Source organism: Apodemus sylvaticus, chromosome 3 (genome assembly GCF_947179515.1).
Source record: "Apodemus sylvaticus chromosome 3, mApoSyl1.1, whole genome shotgun sequence".
Taxonomy (NCBI): domain Eukaryota; kingdom Metazoa; phylum Chordata; class Mammalia; order Rodentia; family Muridae; genus Apodemus; species Apodemus sylvaticus.
The window spans coordinates 52,126,505-52,138,566 of record NC_067474.1 but is presented as its reverse complement, the minus strand read 5'-3'; positions in this window follow the sequence as shown (position 1 = coordinate 52,138,566).

Genomic DNA, 12,062 nt, shown 5'->3' with positions numbered 1-12,062 from the left:
GAGTACTACTAAGTTACTAAAAACAATGACTTCATGAAATTCTTAGGCAAATTGATGGAACTAGAAAATATCATCCCGAGTGAGGCAATGCATTCACAAAAGACCACATATCATATGTATTCATTGATAGTGGTAGTAGGTCAAATGTTCAGAATATCCATGGTACAACTCCCAGACCATAGGAAGCTCAAGAAGAAGGAAGACCAAAGAATGGATGCTTCAATGCTACATATAAGAGGGAATAAAATAATCATGGGAGGTAGAGGCTGGGAGAAACTTGGGAGGAAGAGCAGAGGGGAAGATGAATAAGGAGGTCATTATCAGGTGGTGGAGGAGATGGGAGAGATGTACAGAAAGTCAGAAAACTGACCAAAGGTATGCAGCAGTGCAGGTTGGGAAGCTAATGGTGGCTACCAGATAGTCCCATATGCCAGGAAAACAAGAGACTCCTAAGATTCAACAGGGCTGGCATTAGCTGAACTATTCAAGAAATGAGTAACAGAACTTGTAGAGATCATATCTAGGGGTTAGGCTTGGCCCCAGTCAAGGAACTGAGTCATCCACCCATCTCAAAAATAGGAACATAGAATTGTTCCTGTCTAAAACAAATACAGGGACAAAGAATGGAACAGAGATTAAAATAAAGGCCATCTAGAGATTGTCTCACCTTAGATCCATCCCATCTGTAAACACCAAACCCAGACACTATTGCCAATGTCAAGAGCTGCTTGTTGACAGGAGCCTGGTATGAGAGTCCACTGAGAGGCTATTCTAGAGCCTGACTAATGCAGATGCAATACTTGCAGCCAACGGAGCACAAGGACCCCAATGGAGGTGAAGGCCTTTGCAACCTCATACTTAGGTATTTATAAAGGCACACATTTGTGATCAACTCCTTTTGCTAACATTATTTTATAATTAATATGTCTTTTCCATTAATACTGAGCAGAGCAAGGAAATTACCAAGAGAGGATTACAGATATCGAAACTTAACACCTGATTTCAAAGTATTCATATTTAGTGATGAATTTGATATGAAAAGTTTATTAGTTAAGTTAAAAGTGCTCTTTGAAACAAAGAACTGGAAAGAATTTGGAGAGAGAAATATCCTAGGTAGTTGAAGGTGAAGAGTATAGTCAGTACACAATACGAATACTCTCTCTTCCATCAAACTTTAAAAATATTAAATGAGAGTAGTGCCCAGCAGAAATTGACTACAGTGGATTAGCAGATGGCAAAGTATATTTTCAAATGTTTCTAATGATAATGTATGTTAACGTACACATATATGTATATGTACGTGTGTGTGTGTGTGTGTGTGATGTATGTGTGTGTGTGTGTGTGATGTACTCATGTGTGTGTGTTTGTGTGTGCATACAGGCTTATTAATATATGTATAAATGCATAAATGAATAAAGTAATTTGTACATTTTGTTTATGGAGAATGGCTTATTTTGACTTGATTCATATTGGAAAAAATGTCTAAATTAGATAATAAATCATAACAATGTATATGCTGGTTTTATGAATATATTTTCTCAATTTTCTGTTCTTCAGTTTGCATACTCTTCCACAAATCCTCAAATACACCTATGAGGCAGGTTCATCTACATGCCAAATTCTTTTCAAATCCATTCGCTTTGTTATGAAACAGCTGTGATGTGAAACCACAGGTTGCTACCATGCTGCCAAGGTTCACATGAACTTGGTTTTATCATTATCTGTAAGGATAGGTGGTTTGAAAGCCATCTGACACTTCAGTACCCCAAGGAGAATACAAGTGACTGCTCCACCATGTATCAAGTGGGACATGCACCAGAAATTTCTGCCAACCTCAGAAAGGGGTTGCTGTTGCTATTAGAAACACAATTATAAATTCCTTTCTTGCATGATAGGAATGATGCTTAAAATGAGTACATCTTATGGGAAGTCACACATTGTATGCATTTATTCAAAGAAGAATAAATTCTGTGGCGTTGAGAGTCCTAAACATGAGGGGATTTTTGTGGAGAACAGCTGGGGTTAAAGTGTAAGTGCACTGAAATGCCATTTTGCAGACATTCAATTAGATTTATTCCCAGTAGAAGAGTCTGGAGATTACTTTCAATCTTGTTGCTTCTGTCTCTGTTGGATACTTGGACTTACTAGGAATACCTAGAAGTATTATTTATATTAATTTATTTGAGGGAGGAAATATAATTTATTTCAAGGTATTAAGCATTCAGTGTTATCTTGTCTGTATTTAAAATCACCAAGGGAAACACAACTGAGGGTAACTGTCAGTGTTCAGAGGTTTTCCTGAGAAAGACAAACTTACCATGAAGGTAGGAGCCTTCCCTTGGGCTGAGGTCTAAAAATAATAATAGTAAAAATGAAAGAAGAAGATAGTAAGCTGAGCCCCAGCGTTTATTTCTCCCTTCTGTCTGCCTGGTCTCTGGTAAAAGCCACCTTATATCCCTGCTACAGCAATCAATGTTCCTGATGCCTTCACACAACATCCATGATGGACCATGCTAGAAAAACACCCATTCTTTGCTTAAACGAGTTTTTATTGTGTGTTTTGTCATAACAGTGGGGAAAGGTAACTAATACATATTCTATGAACTACATATAGCTTGGAGTGCCAAATTAAAATAATTAATGCATGAGCCCACTTAAAATTAAATAGAGGTTGCATCGGATTCTGTTCCAGCCTTTTTACATTTTATTCCTTTGCTATTCAAAAAGGAAACAAAAGCATAATATATTTTTAATAATACAATGTACCAATATAGCATTGCTGCTAGAATCTAAATTTTGGACAATAAAAGTCACTGAAATTCTTAAAGTCCTTGCAAATTCAGCATATTTTAAAGATTTGGTTTGTGGATAGTTCACCCACAGTGAGTTTTTCTATATAGTGTGAAAGGAAACCACTGCATCTGAAAACCTGCAGTATTTATTTTCTTAAAGACCAAGTTATTAAAAGAAGAAACAACAGTTATATTCTCACTGAAGGTTTCAGAAAGTAAAACCCCAAATTCTAGGTCCTGAAATCATACTCCCTCGATAGCAATCAACCAGCCCCAATGAAAATAGAAAAACTAGAAATAAAACAGTTTTATTTACATAGTAATTAAGAAGCGAGCTTACAGGATTGGGCATGAGTGAGTTTGAAGAGTGGTGAGGGAGTGGTTCCATTGCAGACACAAAAGAGCTTTTATGCAGCCCTTGTTTCTGATTAGTTGCCTTCCAACACCAAGTGCAGGGGAAAGAGGCTGCCCTTCTCACAATGATTAAAAGAAGAACTTTACTGAATTGTGATCAAGTAATATGTGCTTAAACTTTTTTTGAAAGCCTGAATCTGCTTCATTGGGAAAAGTCTTGACGTGTGACAAAGCCCAGGTCACAAGCTTATAACATCAGATGATAGCCATATACATGGCTTCTATGCATTCCCTGCATGTTAAGTGCTTGAAAATACTCATTTTATTCAAACATGGGGGCAGATTCATGAATTATTATACTTTTTCATAACAAAGTCATAAGTCAAAACATGTTCAAAATATATTGGTGAGCACATTAGAGAGGCACACGCAGCAGGGTGGAGGAAGAAGTTGTTCCATTGTGTTCAGATGCTGTGTGATGATATTCATAGCTTTTGAGGTGGTGGAAGCTTAATTAATCTGCTTAATTAACAGATTTCAAAAGGTTTTATTTGTTAGCCAAGGGATGCTGATTCTGACACATAGATGGGTAAGGAGGGCACCTCAAACCCCAGACAAGGTGCACGTGGCATATAATAGAATTACTTTACCTATAATTCAAATAATCAAGAATACAGTTTGGCCTCACAGATTGAAGATAACAGATGACAGAAACACTTATTTTATATAAGTAGATGTAGATTTTTAAAAGAATTACATTGGCTCTATGTTCCCCCATGTTTCCAGATTTAGTGCTCTATTAATTACCTTATTTATATTCCAGTGGTCAGAAAATGGACTCTGGAAGGGGTCACCATAGGAGTAACCTTTATTTTTATTAGCAAAAAACCTAAACATTGCTAACTCATTTCTAAATCTCAGCTAATTATACTATGGGACAATTTAGATATTAATTTAATCAAGAAACATCAGTCCTTCATGTATAAAATATAAATGTTGTTTTAGAAACTGTTATCTTTTGTATAATTTTAATATGAAGAATTAACCCAAATATTTATATATCTACAACTAGAGGTTTAAAGTTTAATTTAAAAACTAGACATTTTTATCCAAATTCAAATTATACTGAGCATATATATGATAAATACACAAACACATTCACACACACACTCACACACACACACACACACATATACACACACATATATACACACACACATATATATATACACGCATACACATATATATACATACATACATATATACATACATACTTCTGTATATATATATATTTTTATATATACTTGAAACTTGTTAATATAAAAGCTAATTTGCCAAGGTAGAAGTTTATGATTAGCAATCATATCAACACGATGGATTGAAAGTACATATTATCATCTTCATTTGTAAATTCATTTTAAAAGTTTGGTATTATTTTATCATAAAGAAACATACTAAATAAGATATTATATATTGTGAACAGTCTTCTTTAAATCTAATTATAAAAGTACTTAATGAACATAAAAAGTGACAGTAATGTACAGTTGCTTGGGGTATGTAATGCCAGTTGCCTTGAAGATTAGGGTCATCCACTGTTGTCAGAGTCCCCATGAATATTTTCTCATGATGTGACAAAACTTATCATCTTGAATTCCTTAGATCAGGAGTGATATGGTCCTAATCTTTTAATCAGCATGTAGTTTGGGATGTTATATCTGCTTTTCTCTGTCCTTTGAGAAAGACTCTGTATGTTTTGATGCCACAATGGGTCAAATTTGGTTCTAGAATAAATTATCTCTTATGCCCTGAGGGGCAGGGGGAGGGAGAGGGAGAGAGCAAGCTCATTTGATGAAAAAGCATTCACAAAATAAAGAGATGAGTAGAGTATGTTCAGAATGAAGGCGCCATTCCTTTATATTTTAAAATAATGTCACTTTAAGGTCAAGATCATTTCTAAAAACAACTAGCTTCTACATTGCACTTTTTGATTAGTCTTTATTTGCTATAATTACAGATTGTCATTCAGCACTTCTCTGCAATGCATGCATATATCCATACACACACACACACACACACACACACACACACACACACACACACACCCCACATGATTTTTCAAAAGCACTTGACTAATTTCGATGAACTTTCATATCCACTCTTACTTGATAATACTGCTGCAGCTGGTGAGTATAGGATAGTAAAGACTGCCATGATTTATCACCATTTTCAAAATAGAAGACTAGCTTAGAACACAGGGCTAAGTGATAGTCCCAAAACCACAAACTACAGGTAAGTAACATTACTGGGCTGTCGAGTCCCTCGGTAAGGGTTGGTGACTTCACTCCCCTCCCCAGTGTTCATTCAGTTCCCTGCCCTTCTGAGTACATTTGAGTTGCAATATTAAGAAATATGATTATTTGCATCAAACAGATTATTTGCATCCCTTGTCAGGGAGTTATAAATACCCACCGTAGGTATACAATGGATTTTGATTACCACAAATTTCTTGCTCCATTTTCTTTGAGACTTCTTCTGTCTAATTCACTCCCAATTTCAGGTTATCTTCTGGGTCTTTTTTATTTGTTTGTTCTATAACTCATCAAATATGTGTGGCAGGCAACCATCTCAGGGTAACACCCTTGTAGGAAGCGGACTCTCCCTCCATCACTGCATCAATTACCAATAGCTCCTTAGCTTGGGTATGGACTATCATGAGCCTCTCCCATATCTATTCTGGAATGTTGGCTCTTTTCTTTTTTAACTTTTTTTATTCGATATATTTTTTATTTACATTTCAAATGATTCCCCCTTTTCTAGCCCCCCCACTCCCCAAAAGTCCCATAAGCCCCCTTCTCTCCCCCTGTCCTCCCACCCAACCCTTCGCACTTCCCCGTTCTGGTTTTACCGAATACTGCTTCACTGAGTCTTTCCAGAACAAGGGGCCACTCCTCCTTTCTTCTCGTGCCTCATTTGATGTGTGGATTATGTTTTGGGTATTCCAGTTTTCTAGGTTAATATCCACTTATTAGTGAGTGCAGGGCACCCACAGCTGCTGTAAGCTCGTAGGTATAGTGTCCTTGTCATGTACAGAGGACACATGGATGTTCACAGCACTTCTCCCCATCCAATAACCACTATAATCTGTACATTTCCCTTTCTTACAATGTTCTCTGGGTCTTGGGCATAGGGAGGCTGATACCGATGTTCCATTTAGGGCTAAGCAATCTCCAGTCAATCTTTCTCCTTGACTGGTTGTGGGTCTCTGTATTCACTGATGTTCACCAAAAAAGAAGCTTCTCTGTTGAGGCACCTGAGCTGTAATTATCTGTGGGTATGTATGTGCTTAAACTTATTACTGGGTCAAAATCAATGAGTCTTTTACTACGAAGATAGAAACATCGTTTCTCAAGAGAATAGAAGATGCACATGTGTCTGTCATTTTAAGCTGGTGATTAAGTCAAGTTTCCCTTTATACCTTTCCTCTTATATAAACATCAAACTGGAAACTTCTATGAATTCTGAACAAATGAAATAATGGATATAATATATGATTGACAAAACAGGCTATTATGGTAGTGGCCAGAAGCCTTTTTTTTATAAGTATTATTTTAGAATACTTCTTTTTTGTTGTTTTTTTTTTTTTTGTTTTTTTGGGGTTTTTTTTTGTTTGTTTGTTTTTTGGGGGGATTTGGTTTTTTTTGAGACAGGATTTTTCTGTATAGCCCTGGCTGTCCTGGAGCTCACTCTGCAGACCAGGCTGGCCTTGAAATCAGAAATCCACCTACCTCTGCCTCCCAGAGTCCTGGGATTACAGGCGTGCGCCACCACCACCCAGCTTAGAATACTTCTTTTCCTTAACATTATCAAAAGCAACTTTGGTGATGTGGGTGATTATGTGAGTTTTTCATTATTTTCACATTTTAAATGATTTTGAGACAATATATAAAATTAATAAAATGATATAAATGGATATGCAAATGTTGCAATTTTATAGATTATATAAAATCTAAAGATGTTTTAAATTTATATGAGAAGTATGATTTAGTACACTTGTTTTAATAATTATATTATCCTAACATTTTTCATTTATATATATCTAAATTATTAGACTAATTTTATCAAAAATATTTTACATTAATTATTATTATTTTAAAGAGATTTTTGTAATTTCATCACAGTTTTGTTCTACTCACATACAAGATTTTTTAATACATAATATTTGATATATGAATTGCTAGTTGCTGGCATGGTTGGTTCAGGTTTAATCATAAAAATTTAACTGGTAATATAATGAAAAATATATTCTATGTATATCATATATCACATAAAATATATAAGAATACATATATATTATATATTGCATATCACATCCAATATATAGTATATAATATTACATATTATATATAATATCAACATATATTAATATATAATATATTGCATATGTACAATATTATAATATATTGTAAAATATCCTTTTTAAACATTATTATTATTATTATTATATATTCTTTGTTTACATTCCAAATGATTTTCCCTTTCCCAGTTCCCCTCTCCCCATAAGTCCCATAAGCCCTCTTCCCTCTGCCCGTTCTCCAATCAACCCCCTCCTACTTCTCTTTCCTAGTACTCTCCTACAATGCTGGACCAAGCCTTTCTAAGACCAGGGACCTCTCCTTCCTTCTTCTTGGGAATGATTTGATATGACTGAATTGTGTCCTGGTTATTCAGAGCTTCTGGCTAATATCCACTTATCAGTGACTGCATTCCATGTGTGTTCTTTTGTGATTGGGTTACCTCACATAGATCAATATTTTCCATATCCAAACATTTGCTTAAGAATTTCATGAATTCATTGATTTTAATTCATGAGTAGTATTCCATTGTGTAAATATACCACATTTTCTGTATGCATTCCTCCATTGAGGGACATCTGGATTCTTTCAAGCTTCTGGCTATTACAAATACGGCTGCTATGAACATAGTGGAGCATGTGTCCTTATTGCATGCTGGGGAATCCGCTGGGTATATGCCCAGGAGTGGTATAGCAGGGTCCTCTGGAAGTGTCATGCCCAGTTTTCTGAGGAACCACCAGACTGATTTCCAGAGTGGTTGTACCAACTTGCATTCCCACCATCAGTGGAGGAGTGTTCCTCTTTCTCAACATCCTTGCCAACACCTGCTGTCTATATGCAATATATTACACATATACAATGTTATAATATATATTGTAAAATATCTTAATAAGTTGTTTAACATACCTTCAAATACTTTTAATATAGTTATAATTAAATATACTTTACATATCTTTAAATATCTGTTACAGTAAATTGGTTCAAGCATGCTTTCCAAACAGTAAACATATGTGAATATGTGCTAGTTGTCTTTAATTATCTATCTATCTACCCACGTCTCTTTCATCCTTAAAGTATCTTCATTTATATGCAAGGGTATGCTTTGGGTTTCAAAAGACAGAGTTTTAATCATGTTCAATTTAAATTTTGTAGTATATATTTCATGTTGAGTTTCTTGAAGGACAATATTTCACTGAAAGCCATTATATATTTAGCCTTTTGATGGCCTCCACTACTGAAGACATTTTTAGCCTTATAATTACAATTCTCTTTCCCGAAGGAAAACAAAATGACTTTAGATTTTCTAGACTTTTAAATATATACATTGACTATGGTTACACATAAAATTTCCAGACATACATAAACAGAGTATCAAGTTAACCAGAATGCTGCTGAAACTATTAATCATGATGAAATTATGTTTCAACAACAATCTGGAAAGATTAAAAACAATTACAATGCCATCCACTACACAGTGGTGAGCACACACATTGAAGAAATCCTGAGATATGCCAGCTGCTTCAGGGAGCAGATGGGCTGAAGATACCCAGAGGCATGGTGGTCTCCATGTAATATTGATGTACCACTAAAGTGAGCAAGTATGTGGTGGAAAGATTGTAGGATGGGAGAGAAAGAGAATGGAATCCTGTGTGCACTATGAAGAGAAGTGGAACTAGATATATAAGAGTGGTGTGGATCAGCCTATTCTGAGTAGGTTGTGCTGCAGCCTGAGAATATGGAAAGGTCCTGGCTCCTGCTTTTGCTGAGACCAGTGTCTGTGTCTGTGGCCTTATAGTAGCATGGGTCTGGGTCAGTGTCCATGGCCCAGGCTACTGCCAAGGACCTTGAGGACCTCCTTGGGCTGGATTGCATCCTATAACCAACTCAATGTCTGAGAGCTACACAGAGTTGGACCCGCCCCTTACATGCTGACTCCCTAAGAAAAGTGGGCCCTGCTCCCTTCTGAGAAGTGTGGGAGAGCTGTCATTGAAGACTTGAAACCAAGAGAGTTTGTTTCAGCACTGGGACAACTGACTTAGCATCTTACCTGGGCAAATCAGGAGAGATAGTCCTGGTGGCATAGGCATGGGAGAGGTACCCCTGCCAACACCCCTCACTGCCTATGGCAGGAAGGAGAGCTAGCCCAGCACTTAACCTGTGAAAGTTCTTCGTCACCTGCTCCTCACTGTCTATGGTAGTAGAGAGAGCTACTACACACACCTGGCTTGAACAGTATGGGAGAATGTCCTTACCCTTACTGGGGTGACATGTGATAGCTGGCCCTGCCTTTGACCTGCTGCAGCACACAGGAGAATGGGACAAAAATCCTTGCCTACACAATATGCAGTGTGGGAGAACTTGTCCTATTGATGTAGTGTTATGCAAACAGGAGAAATGAGCCCACCCAGAGCTGGCATAGTACTAAATAGCTGGGCCTGGTAGCATGGGCGTAGGAACGTTTATCCTGAAGGCATTGGCATGGGAAAGTTATTCCTGCCTCTTGCTGGCTACCAGAGCCTGAGAGTTGGCAATACCCCTTGCTTGGGCAAATTAGGAGAGTTGTCTCTGATTGCCTGCGTGAAGTAGAACTGGTAGGTTGAACAGCACAGCCACCACCCAGACTTAGATCCAGGGCCTACCCCTAATGCTCTCTATGATAAAATTCCTGAAATAAGTATGTAAGTGCAAAAAAGTTATTGTTTAGTTAATGGAGGCTTTAGTTCATGGTGGCTTCACCCATTGCTCTGTTGTATAATGAGGATGTGTATATTGTCAGATATTTATGCTGGGGAAAAATGTCTTGTACTTTGTGGCAGTAAGGAAGCAAAGACAGAATAGGATGATTCTGGGGTCCCGGCATCTTCTTCAATGGCACATTCTCAATAACTTCCAGGCTAGACAACTTTAATGATCAGTTAGATCCTAGTAACACATTAGGCAGTCTAATAACCCTTCAAAACTTGGGCCTCAGGAGTAACATACAAGATCCAGAATACAATATTCTACTCTCATTCCAAAGACTCACAGACAACTCATTAGAAAAGAAATTGATAAATTGTTAACACAGTTTTAATTCTCTTCATTTCTCAAAAGCCCAAGATCTGATTTAAAATTAAGCTAATGCTTTTCTAAAATTGAAGGGGAAAAATTACCTTTAAAAAATGCACTTGTTAAATAGCATACAAAAATAACCCTGTTCTAAAACAGAGAAAATTGTGCAATAACAGCATCAAATACCATGAGACTAATAAGATCCTATGGCTCCATATTTGACATCTGGGACTCGGGGTAGAGTGATGTACTGACACACTGAGGCTGCTCCTCTCATCTGATCTTTTGGTTATATCACATGGTGTTACTTTCTTGTCCTGGCTGGTTCTCTCTACTTTCTGCAGCTTCCTTCCTTATGAAGATGTTGTATGCTATCCCTGGCTCCTTGTTTCTTGATCCCAGCCCAACTACATGTCACCCCATTAGGGTTTCCTTTGGAGCTACTTATTTTCTACCTCATTTTCCTGGCTGTTCAGGCTTTCTTTGAATTCTAATGAAAACCTGTAAAACCACAGAACTATTAGATTAAGCATACCTACAAAATCAACTTTGGGTTGATAGGTCAAGTTTTATAACCAGAATAAAGTACACTGAGCATATTGAATCCTGTTCCAGTGGCCACTGTGTGCCTTTCTAACTAACACAAATCTCAGCAGATGATAATGAATATTGTTTTGGATAAGGATTATACCTTTAAGCTTAGTTCTAAATGCCTTCACACTAGAAATACCTTGAAGGAAATTTAGATGTTTCATCTCCCTCCATATGATGGTTGAGGTCTTGCAGACTCCTGTAATAACATTAGGGCTTCATCTCTATGCTTGTTTTGCACAGACGTTGTATTCATTTAAATTTCTCTAAATCTTAAAATAGTTTTGGTTGCAAGCCTATCCTTTTACAGCTGGGCATCTCACCAGTCCAAACTTTTCTAGGCTTTTAAACAAGTCCACTGTCTTTGACAGAACCTCTAACCACAATCTTTCTTGGCCAAACTGAAAATTTTCCAAAATTTAATGAAATATTTGTCTACATTCCTGATTCTTACATTAAGGTTAATTTAAGAAAGCCAGTGAAAATGATACAATGGTGATTTCTTAAAATTAAACTAATTTGATAATTGCTTTGATGTCCTAGATAAGAAATTTTATGAACTGAAATAATATAATTCATACTTACAAATGCATCAATATAATATATGATTTTTATTGGATATATTCTTTATTTACATTTCAAATGTTATTCACTTTCCCAGTCTCCCCCTTGGATAGCCCCTATATAATTCTCCTACATATGCAACTAGAGCCATGTGTACACCTTTGTTGATGGCTTTGTCCCTGGGAGGTCTGGGTGTATCTGGTTGGTTTATATTGTTCTTCATGTAAGGTTGCAAAACCCTTCAGCTCCTAAAGACCTTTCTCTAACTCCTCCACTGGGGACCCAATGTTCAGTCCAATGTTTGGCTGTGAGCATCTGCCTTTGTATATACCAGACTCTGTCAGAGCCTCTCAGGAGA